The sequence below is a fragment of the Papio anubis genome, chromosome 13 (genome assembly GCF_008728515.1).
Source record: "Papio anubis isolate 15944 chromosome 13, Panubis1.0, whole genome shotgun sequence".
Lineage (NCBI taxonomy): Eukaryota > Metazoa > Chordata > Mammalia > Primates > Cercopithecidae > Papio > Papio anubis.
In genome coordinates, this window is record NC_044988.1 from 12,213,585 (window position 1) to 12,231,885 (window position 18,301).

General features: G+C 41.3%; 1 long non-coding RNA gene across 4 annotated transcripts in view; it reads left to right on the plus strand.

Annotated features, from left to right (window-relative positions):
* LOC110741457 overlaps positions 1–18,301 on the plus strand; it is a 149,488-nt gene that overhangs the window by 102,801 nt on the left and 28,386 nt on the right. For 3 of the 4 annotated variants that reach the window (XR_002517680.2, XR_004177810.1, XR_004177809.1), the window contains exons 5-6: positions 2,476–2,633; positions 6,161–6,243. This is a non-coding gene — a long non-coding RNA (uncharacterized LOC110741457). Of the gene's footprint in view, positions 1–2,475; positions 2,634–6,160; positions 6,244–6,725; positions 7,198–18,301 lie in introns of those variants that run through there. The other variant, XR_002517679.2, reaches the window with a different exon arrangement.

An 18,301-nucleotide genomic window follows, 5' to 3' on the forward strand; every position in this document is an offset into this window, starting at 1 on the left:
CAACATCTGACTGCAGCCACATGAGAGACTGAAGCAAGAATCATCCAATCCAGTCATCCCCAAATTCCTGAATCACAAAACCATGAGCAAAAGAAAAGGGTTGTTTTAAGCCATTATGTTTTTGGGATAAGCAATAATAGATGGAATAAACTCTCTGAATTTTCTGTTCTCTTCAGAAACCCTTGGACTTCCACATGACCCTGGGGTGGCCAGAGCCACATTATAATTTAGTGGATTTTCTCACCAGCCCTGCAAGATAGAGGTCCTGAGTCAGACTGATAAAATTTTACTTTTGATTTAATAATATGACTTTTCCTGCAAACATGAGCTTATGAAGGAGAATTAATTCTTGCCATACTTATCTACCTGACTGTCTTTTCCTTTAGAATGAATTCTTTCCTAGCAGCTTTTCAATCCTTTCTGTGAATAGGTTCCTGAGAGGCCCACCCAGAGCCTCATCAGAAATAGCAGACACACCTGAAATTTGTGGTCAACACTGAGACTCAAGCTAGAACCTCGGCTGCTCTTTCCACAGATGATTGTGAGTGAGCAAACAGGCACTGTTAGTCCAGCTTGTGATGCCACCAGAACCTGAGTTTCCTTTGGATCACTGACCCAGGCCACAACAGGAGCCCTGGCCACCATTGCCGTGTCCACTACTGCATCCCTAGCTCCTGGTCTGTTGCTTAGCACGTAGTAACTACTCAGTAAATATTGGTTGCATGCATAAACTAAGGTTGAGAAAGAGGGCTGAAACAATGGAATAAGGGATTTAGGTTAAATTTAGGATTTACAAGTGAGGCAGGAGAGTTAACAAATGCTATATTTTTTCTTGCCATTGCTTTAGCACGAAAAACCTTTTTATCTTTGTGTTTTCAACCTAGAGGAGCTTCAGTCTTTATCTGAAAGGGAAAAATGAATTCAGCCCCTAGGATTAGTTCCTCAGTTTAGTGATGCATAGGTAACCTTCAGGTTTCTATTTCTTTTCTTTTCTTTTTTCTTTTTCTATTTTTTTGAGACGGAGTCTTGCTCTGTTACTCAGGCTGGAGTGCAGTGGTGCAATCTCGGCTCACTGCAAGCTCCACCTCCCGGGTTCACGCCATTCTCCTGCCTCAGCCTCCCAAGTAGCTGGGACTACAGGCACCCACCACCATACCCAGCTAATTTTCTTTGTATTTTTAGTAGAGACAGGGTTTCACTGTGTTAGCCAGGATGGTCTCGATCTCCTGACCTCGTGATCCACCCGCCTCGGCCTCCCAAAGTGCTGGGATTACAGGCGTGAGCAACCACGCCCCGCCTCAAGTTTCTATTTCTATTCCTCCCTCTGTAAAGCTGATTTCTTTCAAAGTTCCTTTCAAATGAGAGATCACATTTCCCTTTAGACGTTACTCTAGGTCTCTATATTTATTATCAAGCTTAATTAAAAAATAACACCCCAGGCTCCTGAAGTGTTTTAGTTCCTACTTGTATGAAGTTTAAATAAAATATTTGATTTTTCTCTCTCTAATTCCTCCGTATCTAATAAGTGAGTGTTGGTCATAACACTGCATGCAAATCAGGTCCCTTCCAAGTGTTAATTCTAGCTCTGGAAACAAGAGTAAATACGTGTACTATGGCATATTGTCAACCAGGTTGTCTAGAGTTTTCTAGATAATTCTGTACAAACTTTTTACAACATGACATTCATCACTTCTGATATTGTCAAGAATAGTTCAGTTTGAATTTCTATTACTGACTCTTTATTCTCCCTTTTAAAGTACATTAAGTAAAAGACAGTTTTCAAGATAATCGTGACAGGAACTGCCCTCTGTATTAATAGCATTTACATGACAGTATTTGCATTATTGATATTTTGGGTATATTCTATGTATCAAGAATGGGGATATAGGGTGCTGATATTTGAGTACAGAATTTCTTGGTGTTCTCTGGCCAGTGCGCCAGACAAATCATGTTTGTCTTTGGAGGTCCCTGAACTTTGCTGTCCTCATTGGCCTTAGTCTATGCATTTATAGCAGCATCGCACAATTAAATACTATTTTGTACACTAAATTAAATTTTGTACACTTAATTAAATACTATTTTGTGTTGTTTGTTTTCATTTTAACTTTGTTAACTTTGTTTAGAACTCAGAATGGCTAGAACTGTGGCGACTCAATGTTAGGCCCCAGTAAATACTTGCTGCTTGTTTCACTTTTTTATTTTCAAATCTATGGGCTTGAAATCAAAAAACATTTCTGAATTAACAAAAGAGTGATTAATTCTGACCTTCATTTTGATAAGCTTGGGCTAGGGTGTGCCTTGTCTCATGTCTCTTCGGTACATATTAAAGAGAGGACATTTTCCAGTGGAACTGTTGTTATGCTTCACAAAACGAACAGAATTTTTATTTTGCAGAGTGTTTATTAAACAAACATGTCCCCAAGTTTTGAAGAAAGCTGGGGAGGACTGGGAGCTAATTTTTCTCATTATTAACAGGACCTCTGATCCCTGAAGGGAGGACCCAGAGTCACCAGCCTGCCAAGAAGCACCGAGCATCTGCTCTGGAGAAGGGAGTTAGGAAGGAAACGTGTGAACCACGCAGCCAGACCGGTCTCCAGATGGCGAGACCTCTGAGGAATTCATCTGTGGTCAATGTGAGCACATCCTCCAATAATTGGTTTCAAGAGATGGAACTCCCACTTGCTGTCTGGTGGCAGACACTGTCTCAGGAGGAATGGTTTGGGGCACAGGGTAGCAAATGGTGCAGTGTCTTTTTTTGCATCTTAACATGGGCTCTTGTCTTGGACACCCTAGTGGTGACTGCAAAACAGCAGGATGGTCGCACCATGGCGTTTGGAGTCATACCAACTTGGGTTAGAAATTCTGTTCGTCTTTTGATTGCAGTTGATAATACCTGCTTCAGAGAGTTGTTGGGATGATTACATGCAATCATGTTTAGAAAACCTCCCTGGTGCTTCTTGACAATAAATGGTAGCTAATGGAATTCTTATGTCTGCTTAGAGGAGCCTGGGAAGGAAGACCTGCTGAGACCAAAGGAAACAAGTTGTTTCTCTGGAGGACAGAGAGATTTTCCTTCTTTGTAATAGAATGTGGCTTCTATGGACCTCCCCAAATAAACCATGGTACAAAGAGGCGTCAGACTGCAAGATGTCATTAAGTGACTGCCCTGCCTGCTTTTCCATAGGGAATGGCTCTTTTATGGAAAGAGTTGAAAAGCCTTCAATTTACCATGATAAACTGTTTACAGATATGTTTTTATTTCAATTTGTCTTTTAGACTTTATTACTCAGAGCACGTGCATGGAAATAAGCATTTGGGTTTTAAAAGATGGGAGTGTTTAGTCATTGAAACATTTGGCCAGTCCCACTCAGACTCTGTGGAACCACAGCTATGACTCCTTGGAGAGAAATCTTGTCTCTTCTTCTTTTTAAGGTAGTTTAAGCAAGGCAAGATGGTCCCATTCTTTGCTTTGAGTTTCAAAGACAAACTCATTTATTCACCCTTTGAGTTGATTCCTGAGCACATGGGCACACAGGGCGCAGGACACACTTTGCTGGGGAGATAGCATTGGTCTGGGTGGCAGGCAGAATAAACCCCAGCAGACCTAGGCACTTTCCATGGATTTATGCAGGACACTGGGAAGAAGGAAAACAGACCCTTTGCATTCATGCAGACTCCCTGTCTCTGGTGGATATCCCCTATGGAGTTTCAGGAAAGGAAAAAGCCACTAGGATATTCCAGACATTAGCATCCTTAGAAAATGAGAATTCCATTAAAGCAGGGTGACTCCAGGATGAGAGCTGCAGAAGGCAATAGGCCTTCTGTGTGTGCTCCGGAGGCCTGCTCAAAGCATTTCTGGACAACGCTTCATCATGCTTCGTGAAAGCATCATCAGTTATTGATTTCTGCTTTCTCTTGGGTGGAGAAACCCCCCAGCTCCGCTTACATTATGCTGTTTTCAGCCTTTGCTCAAGTGCAAAGTGCCCCAGATGTCTCATTGCTCTTCCGTCTCCTTCTTACTGACTGCCAAACCTGGGAGGCTCCTTAGACTCCTGTGATCCATGAGGCATTAGGGTGCCAGGTGAGAGGCATTAATTGGGTGCATGGTCACCAAGCAAACCTTGGAAAGAAAGCACTAATGAAGAAGCAGAACCTCCCCAGGATAAGGCAGGAGGAACCTGGGCTACCATGCCTGGGACATGGAGGGCTTCATCTGACCCACCCGAAGATGCTCTTCTATTCCAAACATAGTCACAGACCTATTGATTGCTGAGATGTGTTTTAAAAAGCATCTGGAATCAGGCAATTAGTTTCTGTTTAATGCAGAATGTCAAAACAGGGCCACCGATTCTCTAATTGATCAACTGGTTCCCTTGAATGGTAAGATATGGACTTAGCCAATGGGAGTAATAAAGTAGAATAAAAAGTTGAGAAAGTGGAGCCAAAGATTTATTAGTCTTCCAAAGAAATACATTGTTTATCCTCTCATTTCCCAGTAATTGCTTGTTTATTAAGGTAGCCACTCAGAGAGAAAGCCAACAGCAGAGATTGTCAATAGTAAAGAGGGGTTATGTGTTTACCGTAAGTAGATGGTATTGTGTTTCAGCTATTAGAGCTCTCAGACCATAAAAAAGCACAGAGAAAGTGCCTAGGCTGTACAAGTAAGTATGGGGCATTGTCCATTGCAAATGGGAATTTTGCTAGAGCCAATGGGCTTTAAGAGAAAGCTGCTTCCGAGTAAAGGGAGCTACTGGATGTGATAAAGTTAATCTTTAGAGCTGTATGCTTGGGAGATAGCAGGTTACCTGGCAGAGTTCAGGCATTTGGCTCTGTTGATCATGGTTTCAAACACAAGTTTGTCATGTATGAACTGCATTAATAGCTGTGTGACCTTGGATCTGTTACTTAACGTGTTTGATTTGATCATCCTTATCTAAGAGGTAAAATAATTAAAATGTGGAGTAAGGATGTTGAGTGGAAATCCCAGCTCTGCCACTTTTTAAGCTATGGGATCTTGAGCAAGTTACTTCGACTCTCTATGCCTCTGTTCTCTGGTCAAATGAAGGGGATAATGTGTAGCAGCATTGATGTTCAGACCTGGATGGGTCTGGCCTACCTAAATTTACTTGCAGGTGAGCTGCTGGTGTTGACAGCTTCCCATCCCACACACCTAAATTGTCTTCTCTAGAAGTCTGAGGGCTTTTTCCTGGCACCAGGAAGCTGGCTTCACTGCACAGGCATAGCCTGGATGCTGGCGTTGGTGTCCCTGGGGGCAACCCTGAAACAATGGGGATGGGAGTCCTGGGTAAATATTCTAGCTTCCCCACTTTCTAGTGGAACAGTTCTGAAAAGCATCTTACCAGGTTCCTCTGAGAGTCCCCAGTAGGATTGGGCCCATTTGCCCACACTAGTGACATTGCCATTATCGTGCTTTCTCCCCTTAGTATCTCACTCACATTGCACCCTCATTCATTAGTCCATACTCACTTCCCTACATCAACTTCCTGCATGCAAAATCCTTGTCTCAGGGGCTGATTTGAGGAGAACTCAAATTAAGATATTTACTCTAAACAAGTTAAGGCACTTACAGCAGTATGTGGCACATAGTAAAATTACCTGTTAGTAATTTTATCAGCTCTGGAAGCTGTAAATCAATGAAGATTTGGAAGAGTAAATCAATGGATAATACTTGCTACAGTGTCTGACACATCATAGGCAATAAATACACATCAATTTTCCTCCCTGTTACATCTCTTACCCTCACGTTCTACCGTGCACCTAGTTCCTTGGGCAGTGCTAGGGGAACCTAATATTGAGCAACTATGGGTTCCAACATTGTTCTAGTAGCTTTATGCTTGACAAAAAGAATAACACTATCAAACACTGACAATGGTAAAGTACGAAATGTACTAGCAAGGACAGAAAGGATGCATAGGTATTGAACTTTAATTGCCCTGAGTGCAAACAAGACAGAATCACTTACAGCAAAAGAAAAAGATCTGCATTTATACTTTGACTCCTAATGCCAAATCATGAGCTCAATAGCATTCACCCTTGATGCTTTGCTCTCATGCCTGGGCCTCTAAACTTCTCTCTCTGACAGTGTCCAACTCTCCCTTGCTTCCCCAAAACTTATCAGTACTCTTGCTTACCTCTGCAGAGCACTGGAATCACCCATGAGTCCAAGATGGAAGGCTGATGAAGAGAAGGAACAGGGAGAGGGAATTAACTTTCCTGAGCTCAGTAAGTGCTTTGATCACTTGACTTTAAAAACTGCTTTTTGTATCATGGCATTCCACTGTGGTATTATCTCTAATTCTCACGGACCCTAAACAATAGACATTTTCTACTCCATTTTACACGTGAGCAATTCAGGGCTCAGCGAAGTGAAGTGACTTGCTTAGGTCATCCAGCAAGAATGATAGGAGCTGGAATTTGAGTTCAGCACTGTTAGTCAGTGCTCATTTTACTCATTCGACTCTAGTCAATGAAATCTCAGTGTATTGATTGTTTTATTTTGGCAAAGAATGGATTGTGTCTGAGGGTTTACTGCTCACAACCGTTCTATGAGTATTTTTGGTTATTCCCTTTTCATATGTCAGGAAACTGAGTCTGAATAAGATTGGATGATATATCTGAAGCCATAATGCTAGCAGTGGCAGATGTAGGATTAGTTGATCTTTATGTCTAACTCCTGTTCTTTCCACTCTACCATGCTATTGTAGTGGAAAAAAAATAGACCCTGAGAAGTGGAGTCTAATTCTCCTCCTCTGTGAATCTGGCCTTGCTTTAGTGACTTGCTTGACTAATAGTATATGATGGAAGTGATGTCTAGAGATTCCTGAAGCTGGGCCATGAGAAGGCTTGTGTCTTCTGCATGAGCACCTTGGAACACTGCCTCTGGAGCTCTGAATTACCATGCAAGAACCTGGACAACCCTGATACCACCATGTTGGAAAGGCTGCATGTGGTCATTCTGGTCAACAGTCCCAACTGATTCCAGCTTCCTAGCTGCCCTGAAAAGTCACCAAACATGTGAGTGGAGCTGTCTTGGAGCTTCCAGAAAACCCAGATGCTAATGAATAGGGTGCCTGTCCTTTGTCAATGCTGCTGGAATAGAAACATAGTGCAGCTGAGCTTTGCCTGAATTCCTGAACCAAAAACTCATGAGAGGTAATAAAATAACTGTTGTTTCAAGCCATTGTATTTTTAAGGATGTATTGAGGTGTGCTTAGTATAATAACTGCACATACTTAAAGTGTATGATTTGACAAGATTTGGCATATATATATATACCTATGAAACCATCACTATGATCAAGAAAGCAGGAATATTTATCAGCCCCAAATTTCCTCACACGTCTTCAAAATTCCACCTCCTGCTCCTCTTCTTCCACCAAGGCAATCGATCATCTGCTTTCCGTCACTAGAGATTAGTTTGCATTTTCTGAAGTTTTACGTAAATGGACACAAAGAGCAAATGCACTCTTTTTATGCCTGGCTGTTTTGCCCCAGCATATTTGCTTGAGATTCATTCATGTTGTACGGTGTGTCAGTAGATTATTGCTTTTTATTATTGAGTTGTTTTTCATTGTGCAGGTATATTGCAGTTTGTTTGTCCATTCACCTGTTGATGGACATTTAGGTTGTTTCCATATTTTGGCTATTACAAACAAAGGTGCTATGGTCATTTCTGTTCCAGTTTTTGTAAGGACATATGTTTTCCTGTTTCTCGGGTAAATACCTACAGTGGAATAGTTGGATCTCATGATAGGTGTATGTTTAACTTTTTAAAGAAACTATTAAACTATTTTATTTTATTTTTATTTCAAAAGTTTTTGGGGAACAGGTGATGTCTGGTTACATGGATAAGTTCTTTAGGTGTGATTTCCAATACTTTGGTGCACCTATCACCTAAGCAGTATACACTGTACCCAATGTGTAGTCTTTTATCCCTCACCCCCTTCCCACTCTTCCTCCCAAGTCCCCAGAGTCCATTATATCATTCTTACCCTTTTGTGTCCTCATAGCTTAGCTTCCACCTATAAATGAGAACATACAATATTTGGTTTTGCATTCCCAAGTTATTTCACTTAGAATAATGGTCTCCAACTCCATCCAGGGAGGTCAGTTGCCTCACTCCAACATTTGTGGCATGTTTGATTCCTGCCTTGACCTGCTCTGACCTTTCTGTCTTCCCCTTCTTTGTCTGCAAGTACTGCTTCAGTTTCAGATTTCTTGGTCAGGCAGCTCTGCAGGTTGCTGACAGTCAGTGTGGTCAGTCAGATCATTCATGCTTCACCTCTGAATATCTTCTCCACCATGCAGTGAAGGATACAGGATGTGCCTTACTTCAGTCACTCAAGGAAGGTCAGGAGGCCTGCTTTTTTGTGCTCTTTTCAGTTCACCTAGGTCCTGATGGGAAGAACTGCTCATTTCCTTGAGAGCTCTCAAGCAGAGCATTTGAGGTGATCAAGGACTGGCCTTCAGCCTGGGTGATGTGAGGCAAGCACTGGCCTGGGGTGCTGGCTGCATTTTGGCTCTGACCTTTTTCATGGACCTCACTCTGGGCTGTATCAGGGGAAACCCATCCCTGATATTCAACGTGGGTCCTTTTCTATTTTCCCTAAGTGTCAGCTGGTCTGAGAAATAAAGGGAAAGAGTACAAAAGAGAAAAATTTTAAAACTGGTGTCCAGGGGAGACATCACATGTCGGCAGGTTCCGTGATGCCCCCCGAGCTGTAAAACCAGCAACTTTTTATTAGCAATTTTCAAAAGAGAGGGAGTGTAGGAATAGGGTGTGAGTCACAGAGATCACATGCTTCAAGGGCGACAAAAGATCACAAGGCAGAAGGTCAGGGTGAAACTAGAATCACTAATGAAGTTCCACGTCTCGCTGTGCACTGCACACATTGTCAGGGTTCAAGATCAGAGAACCAGTCTGACTAGAATTCGCCAGGCTGGAATTTCCTAATCCTAGCAAGCCTGGGGGCACTGCAGGAGACTAGGGCATGTTTCATCCCTGTCTACATCTGCATAAGGCAGACACTCCCAAGGCGACCATTTTAGAGGCCCTGCCCTGGGAATGCATTCTTTTTCCAGGGCTGTTAATTATTAATATTACTTACTGGGGAAAGAATTCGGCGATATTTCTCTTACCTGTTTTTGGTAATAAGAGAAATATGGCTCTGTACTGCTCGGTCCCCAGGCAGCCAGACTTTAAGGTTATCTTCCTTATTTCCTGAAAATAATTGTTATCCTGTTCTTAAGGTGCCCAGATTTCATATTGTTCAAACACACATGCTCTACAAACAATTTGTGCAGTTAACACAATCATCAAAGGGTCCTGAGGTGACATACATCCTCCACTTATGAAGATGGCAGGATTAAGAGATTAAAGACAGGCATAGGAAATCACAAGAGTATTGATTGGGGAAGTGATAAATGTCCATAAAATCTTCACAATTTATGTTCAGAGACTGCAGAAAAGACAGGCATAAGAAATTATAAAAGTATTAATTTGGGGAACTAATAAATGTCCATGAAATCTTCACCGTTTATGTTCTTCTGCCATGGCTTCAGCCAGTCCCTCCATTCGGGGTCCCTGACTTCCCGCAACAGGGCTGAATCCCTTTGTGCTGGCTCCTCTCTTCTTCTCACTGCATGTCATCTCCTGACCATAAAGGCCACCAGAGCAGTGCATGCCCAGACCACCCAGGGTATACATAGAGTCGCTGGCAGTAGTGCCAGGATTCTGTATGTCACTAGCACTGCTGCCCACAGCGGGGCCAGGGTCAGCTGAACAGGCATTGTGTGGTGGGCAGCAGGCCCTCCATGGCTCCCGAGGGCTTCACAGCTCTGCCTCCACTTGCCCGTGGCCTGTGGGCCACAGCTGACCACTTGGAACTCTGTGGAGTGTTCTGACTCTAACACAAACAAGGGCCCACCAACCAGCATAGACCGTCTTCTGGACCAGGGGGAGAGGAGACATCTCGTGTTCTAGAAAACTGTGTGTCTGATTTTGCTGTGCAAATAGAAATGACATTACTTATGCAGGGCCTTGGACAAGTAGATAGAGCTCCTGGCAGACACTTCCTCAGGCCACTCGAGGCCCCACTTGGCCCTGTAGCACAGCTAGAGGGTCAAGGCAAGGCCATGCCACAGACCCGTGTCCACACACAATCCTCTCAGGGCAGCGTGGTGGACTGTCCCTGGTGGGGCTCATTACCCTGATTGCAAGTTTCCTTCTGTGGCAGGGAAGACTGTTCCTACCTACAAAGAGTCTGTCCCCGCTGCTAGATTGAGCTCCTTGAAGAAGGGACAGTGTTTTCATCACCTCCATAGCCCCTGTAGCTCACCAGTGCCCACTATACACTAGGGGCTCAGTTGCTGTTCGTTTTCTTTTTGACTCTGACTTGGGACACGTCACTTTCCCCTCTTGACCTCCATATTCAGAACTGTGAATAGGAGTAAATGGTTCAAAGCTCCTGTAGCATTAAAACCCCTCCAATACAGAGAGAACTCTGAAACCAGAACCAGAAGTTGAGGACTGATAAGTTATTTTCTATTAAAGGGTAGAAGCAGATTAGTAAGAAAACTCCTGCTACGACTCTTGTGCCATGGTGAATGGAGCATTTTCCCTGGCATGATGGATGGGACATATGGATCTGGATATGAGGGTGGTGTCTTGCTCCTGGAATGCCTCTGCAGACTCAGACCTTAGTTTGCAAATCAGACTCAAGAATGATCTTTAGTGTTGATGGTTTTGTGTGTGTATGTGTTTATGGATTTTTGTTTGTTTTCGAGACTTCATTATTGACAAAATGTGCAGGCCAGGTCCCACTAATGCAGGCCTCCATAACAACTGGTTCAGTACTGACTGACTGGCTAGGTTAAATATTAAAAGCCAGTGCCATTATACAAAGGCTGGAATGTAACAAAAGCCCACCAAGAGTTTTGCCTAGGCCTTTCCTGGGCCTTAAAACATAACAAAATCACGAAGGAATTCTTAACAGGACCCATTTAGGATTAAACAAGTTTTATTGTGGTCTGAAGAAACTCCCCAGGCCTCCACAAACAAGTTTATTGGGGTGTGAACAAACTCCCCAAACCTTCATGATATAGCAGGAGACAAGATCAGGGTAATCACCCCAGCCCCGGATCCATTTAAATTAAGCACATTTACTGAGGCTCCAAAGGAAGGTCTTTAAGACTCAGACCCTCAGACCTTAGTTATAGAGTGAAAGAAGTTAATCACTTATGTCTTTAGATGAATGCACACTTACATGTAGACATATAACTTAGAAGGTATATAAGCTCTGGAAAACTTCGTAATTTTGTGTTAGTCTGGCTATAATTTCCAGGCCTTTTCTCTGTAACCAGTTACAGAATTAAAAACTCTTTTCTTCCCCAGTTCATCTGCATCTCGTTATTGGGCTGCAAGAAATAGCAGCCCTATCCTCAGCTTGGTTTGGGAACAACAACTTCTGGAAATTTTTTTCGTGTAGACTATGGGGGCTTCTTTGGCCAAATTGAAGGGGCGCAGTCTCCATCTGCTCTGCAGTGGCTGTCTGGGCCACAGTCTGTCTGCGGTGTCTTTCTCCTCTATAGAGGTTTCTTCTGATATCATCGTGTGCCTGGCCATGCCATTTGTCACAGCAGGTGCAAAACTGGTGAGGATGAGAGCCTGAAGCTGCTGGGATGAGCACCTCCTGGGGAATCATACTCCTGCACTCAGCCCTGCTCTTTCCAAGACAGGCGTTGAGGACAGCCTGGGTCCTGCTCCCTCACACCCACAGTCCGTGTGGGCAGCAGACCCAGAGTGGTGCCAGCCACTATGACAGTGAGGGCCAGAGTGAGTGGATGGTCACATTAGAAAGGCAGCCTCTTAGCCTCTGGAGATGAGCAGAGTGACTTGGCCTCCATCTGCCCTTGGAGCTGCCATCTTGTCACGGCTTCTGCCGTGTTCTTCCCCAGGACACACTGGACTCGCACGGGGGTGACGGTGGCCTTTCGGGCCCTGAGTGGGACTGGGCGCAGGTTGGAGGGGGCAGCTGAGGGGTCTGCCCTGGCCCAGCTCTGAGCCTAATGGTATCTTTTGAAGAACAGAAGTTTTAATATTGACGGAGTTAAAGTCATCTTTCTTTTTCTTTTATAGATCATATGTTTGGTGTCATACCCAATACATTTTTTTCCTAACTCAGGGTCACACAGATTTTTTTTTTCTGTGTTTTTCTCATAGAAGCTTTTGGATTTTACATTTAAGATTGTGAACTATTTCAGTTAATTTTTGAAGATGATGAATGTATGGGTAGAAGGTCTTGGGGCTTTTTGGCCTATAGATATGTAATTTTTCAAGCATCATTTGTTCTCTGCTGAATTACCTGAACAAATTGCTGAGAACCATTAGTCAATATGTATGTGACTCTCTGGGCTCTCTATTCTGTTCCACTGATGTCTTTATTGATTTTTACATCGGTGCTGCAATATCCCAGTTGCTGTAGCTTTATAATAAATTTTAAAATCAGGTAGTGTGAGTACACTATATTTGGTCTTCTCTTTCAAAGTTGTTTTGGTTATTCCAGGTCCTTTACATTTCCATGTGAGTTTTAGAATAGGTTGTCAATTTCTACAAAAATGCGAGCTGAGCTCTTGATTCTATTGTATTTAATCTATAGATCAATTTCGGGATCATTGACACTAATACTCTTGTCAGTAACCTTAAAAGCCAAAAATTGATAAAAGCACCTATACTCTCCATGAAAAACGTTTCAGAAGCTGTTGTGTCAATAACAAAGTCTTAATAAAAGGTTAGACTTCTGACAAATGAACATTCTGCATGTATTTATGTCTTCTTAATTTCTCTCAGCAATGTTTTATAGGTCTCTCTACAGGTCTTTATGTATTTCATCAGATTCAGATTTATCCTAATGCATTTTACATTTTCTGATACCAGTGTAAGTGGTGTTTATTGTTAATTTTAATTTTTAATTACTGATTGCTGGTTACAACCCTTGGTACAATGTTTAATGGAGAGATTGAGAACAGTCTTTTGCCATTAAAAAAGATGTTAGTTTTAAACTTTTCATAGATGTCTTTTTATAAGTTTGAGGAAGTCCCTTCTATTTCTAGTTCAGTGAAAGTTTTAACGAAGAATAGATTTTGGATTTTGCTAAATGATTTTTCTGCATCTGTTAAGGTAATCATGTGTTTTTTCTTTTTAAGTGTGTTAATATGGTGAATTATATTGATTACTTTTTGTAGAATAAACTAAGCTTAAATTCCTGGATAAACTTCATTTGGTCATGACTTACTATCCTTTTTAAATATTGTGGGCTGGGATTTTCTAAATTATTGTTTTAAAGTTTTGCATCTGTATTCCCGAGGAACTCTGTCAAGGCAGTAACCTGGGACAGCCCTCAGGCTCAGCTCCTCTGTTTCCTGTCTCTCAGTGATTACTGGGTTTTGTTGCCTGATATTCAGGGTCTTGAGAACTGTGTGTCATACACGTTTTCCATTTTTAAAGTTAATTCAGGTAAGCGAGTAAACACAGTCTTTTTTCCTCTATCTTGACAAGAATTACAAGTAGAAAACAGCAATTTTTTTTGAGACAGAGTCTCACTCTGTTGCTCAGGCTGGAGTGCAGTGGCACAATCGTAGCTCACTGCAAGCTCCGCCTCCTGAGTTCAAGCGATTCTTGTGTCTCAGCCTCCTGAGTAGTTGGGATTACAGGCATGAGCCACCATGCCCGGCTAATTTTTTATATTTCTAGTAGAGATGGAGTTTCAGCATGTTGGCCAGGCTGGTCTCAAACTCCTGGCCTCAAGTGATCCATCCACCTCAGCCTCCCAGATTGCCGGGATTATAGGAGTGAGCCACCATGCTCGGCCAGAAAACAGTAATCTTAAAAGTCAAAAACAGATCAATTGAACAATGTCAAAATGAAAATCTGTGTTCAGCAGATGATGCCATCAAGAACATTACTAGATTAGCCAGAGATTATAAAATTCTTTGTAATAGATCTTTCATTGGATTATATCTAAAATTTATAAAGGGGCCGGGTACCATGGCTTAGGCCTGTACTTTGAGAGGCGGGTGGATTGCTTGAGTCCAGGAGTTTGAGACCAGCCTGGGCAATATAGAAAGATCCCATTTCTACGAACAATGAAAAAAATTAGCCCAGCGTGGTGGCATATTCCTGTATTCTCAGGTATTCTGGAGGCTGAGGTGGAAGGGTAGCTTGAGCCCAGGACGTTGAGGCTGCAGTGAGCTGTGATGGCACCACTGCACAGCCTGGGTGACAGAGCCAGATCCTGTCTCAAAAACAAACAAACAAAAATAAAATACGTACAGAACTTTTGTCCTTAAGACTAAAAAGTTAAATACTCCAAGTTTAACAAATGGGCAAAAGACTTGAACAGATCCTTCACAAAAAATATATATAAATGACCAATAAGTGAATAAAAATGTACTCAACATACTTAGTCACCAGGAAAACTGTCGTGAAATACCACTTCGTATCTAGAGTGGCTAACGAAACAAAACAAAGCAAAGAAAACAAACAAACAACAACTAATAACAGCAACTTTCAGTGAGAGTGTGGAGAAATTAGAATTCTCATACATTGCTGATCAGGGCATTAAAATGTACATTCATGTTGGAAAGCTGGCATTTACTTAGACAATTGAACATTTACCTTACTACACAACAATTCTAGATTTTTGTGTGAGACATGAAAATATAGATTCACAAATGTCTGTAGTAGCTTTATTCGTAATTGCTAGAAACTGTGAATAGCTAAAGTATCCTTCTTTAGTAGAATAGATAAACCATTTGTGTATCTATATAATGAGATACTACTGTTATTAAAATGAAAGGAACTACCAATACATGCAACCATATAAATGAGTCACAAATGATATGCTTAGCAAAATGATATAAGCACAGATTATGTTATCTATTAATCCATTTACATCGAGTTAATGAATGGCCAAAACAAACCTATATTGATAGACAACAGAATAGTGATTGCTTCTGAAAATGAGGATTGAATAGAAAAGGGCATAGGATAATTTTCTGGGATTATGGAAAATTGTAAAAAAAATTTCTATGTCCTCCTTAGGCAGTAGATTATTGCACTAGTCCATTCTTACACTGCTTATAAAGACATACCAGAGACTGGGTAATTTATAAAGGAAAGAGGTTTAATTGGCTCACAGTTCAGCATGGCTGTGGAGGCCTCAGGAAATTTATAATCATGGCAGAAGAGGAAGCAAGCATGTCCTTCTTCACATGGTGGCAGCAAGGAGAAGTGCAGAGCAAAAGGGGTAACCTCCCCCATAATTAAATTACTTCCACCTGGTCCCTCCCACAACACATAGGAATTGTAGGAACTACAATTCAAGATGAGATTTGGGTGGGGACACAGCCAAACTATATTATTACAATGGTGTACACATTTGTAAGTAGCAGGGTAATTTCGTGATTTTGGTGAAGAGGTAGGCTTGTGCTACACGAGGGTGGCAGGAAAGAGTATACCCAGAACCCAAAGGAGTCACAGAATCTTTCATGCTTAGTGAAAACGGTGAATGGGCAGTTGCACCAAACTCAGCCTAATGAGAAAGTCAACTCATGGCTCATATGCTTCAGGCCTGAAGGTCTGGCTCATCTATTAGGTATGCAATCCAGACCAGGTGAAGGGCTGCAGAGGGAAATCTAATATACATAGTGGAGGAAGGTGACAATGAATATCAGCTCTAGCCTTGGGACAAGCTGCGGCACTGGAATCAACAGTTCTAGTCTTACTACATTTAGAGGCCTCTTGCATCATGTCTTTTCAGATACTGCATTTGCCAGTAGTACCTTGATGGCTACTCTGACTGTTTTAAGCTTCCTTCTTCCTCTCATGAAAGAAGTGAGGTCCTCTTGTTCGTAAAAATGGAAAACCGTACTGTAATTTTGGAGGATATGCATGGATTTGTGGTGCAAGGGATAGAATGTGTCAGGCTGGTTGTCTGCACCATTTAGATCCTCTTGGTATCCTCTATCTCCAGTTTCAGCCACTGATGTGGTGATCACTTCTACATAGGCTCCTACGATCTACATAAAAACGTAGCCTGAAGTTGTCTGCCTTGCCCACAAGCTCTCTCTTTCCTTCTTTGCTAGTACTTCTCTGACATTTTTCTTTTCTCTACTTTGAAATCATTTCCAATCAAAGTTTTTATTCCAGAAAGTCCCTAATGTATGTGTGTATGTGTAGTTGTGTATCAAATACCCTTTTGTATATTATTATTTGCGAAAAAATTAAAATCATTCAGAAAAGTTCTAAGAAGTAAATAACCTCTAATCCCGTGGCTCAGAGATAGATATGATTTACATTTTGTTGAACCTTCTTCCAGATATCATCTTTCTTTCTGTATCTGGATGTGTGTGTGCATGTGTGTGTATGAAATTTTATGTAAATGAGGTCATATTGCATGCTGCTTTCTCAACTGATTGTTTTAAACATGAAATTATGACTACGTTTTCAAGTTAATAATTTGGTCTATATCCAACACCGTAATTTTATTGATTACTTATTTCATTGTATGTACATGCAACAATTTATATCAGTTTTTTCCAATCAGTGACCATGTAAGTTATTTCCATCTGTTAAATTATTATAAACAATGCTTCAGCAAACAAACTTGCATATTATTCTCTTCAGAGCAAATTCCCAGCAGTGAATTTGAACTTTCTGGGTCAAAGAATGTACAGACTTAACAATTTTATAATTTGATATAATTGGCCAATCCTTCTGAAGAATTGCAGCATTCTCCCTTTCCACTTGTCAATGTACCTTCAGTATCATATCTTTATAAGCGCTGGATTTTATAACTCTTCTTAAAACTTTGCCAATTTAGTTGGTGGGAAATTCCTTATTAGTTTTTAATTTGCAATTCTTGGATTGCTAGTGACACTGAAGTTACATGATTTTCATTTCCGTTGGTCATTTATTATTTTTTGAGGTGAATTTCTTGTTAATATCATGTAGTTATTAGATTTTTTATTTTTATGTTTTTTAAATAAAAGAAATATTGAACCTTTGTCATATGAGTTAAAATTTTTCTGTTTTTTCTTCATGCTTGTTTCTGAGTTGTTACTGAGTTTTGTTTTGTTGTGTTTATACTATACAGAAGTTTAAAGTCTGCACAGACCTTATAATTTATGTAATTTTTAATAGGAAGTTAGAAAGACCGAAGGCTGCACAGAACATATTTATTAGTGTTTTCTTCTACTAATTTTATGGTGTCTTTTTTAATGTTGAAAAATTTTAAATTTGTCTGGAGTCTATGTTGCAGGAGGAATAAGGTAGGAGGCAGCTCTTCTTCTTCAAAAGGCAAGTCAATTTTCCATTGCTGCCCTTCCTTCCCCGCACCCCTCATATACTAAAGTTCTGTACATATACTTGGGTCTATTTCTGTACTTCTCTCGTTGAGACCCCGTATTGTGGAATCACTTCCCTCACCATTTCTCCCTAACTGTTAAATACACAATTCGGACAAGGTAAGCTTGATCAAGTCTCAAGAATTTTTAGTCTTTTATTTCTCAAACCTGTTGTAGTCAGATTAATAGAAACCTCAGATGGCCATAGGCTCCTTAAGGATCAGAGGTTTTTGACAAAGTTCCTGCGATGATGCTCTTACTTTTGGACTTTAATGAATCTCTCCTGTGTTTCAAGCTCCCTTTGAATTCTTGGGAACAACATGTGCATAACTCAGATATTGAGGTGCACAAGGCTTATTAGTATTAGCTAAATAGAGGCTAGAATGAGAGGTTTTCCAGAAAAATGTTAGGTAGAAACTGGAGTAAAAGAAATATTTGTAGACTAACGATGAGCAGAGCAAAATAAATGTGTTGAGACTTCAGAATGTTAACAATTCTCAAGGGCTTCTTACTTGCTTCCTTATAAAGATTTAAAAATCTGTTGACTAATGCTTCCAGTCGTCCAGCCCACTCCCCAGCCCTCCCTCCAGCAGAGGCAATGCCTGGGAGAGAGTTTGAGGCTGCCAGGTGTAAGAACCCTGCCTGCACACTTGCCTTCATCTGCATTCATGTTGCCCTCATCCCATCTAGAGGGAGTGCCTTTCCTCTCAAAGTCTCCTATCTACTGCATCCTCTCCTGCAGGAAATATTGTCTCTTGTATGAAAAATAGTGATACACCCTTCCTCCATCCTCTCTTCTCCAGCTGTGCCGTGTCTTCTTTTTGCCTTTAACCGCCTCTTCCTACTTGCTCTCAGCCCATTGCAGTTTGACTTCCAAC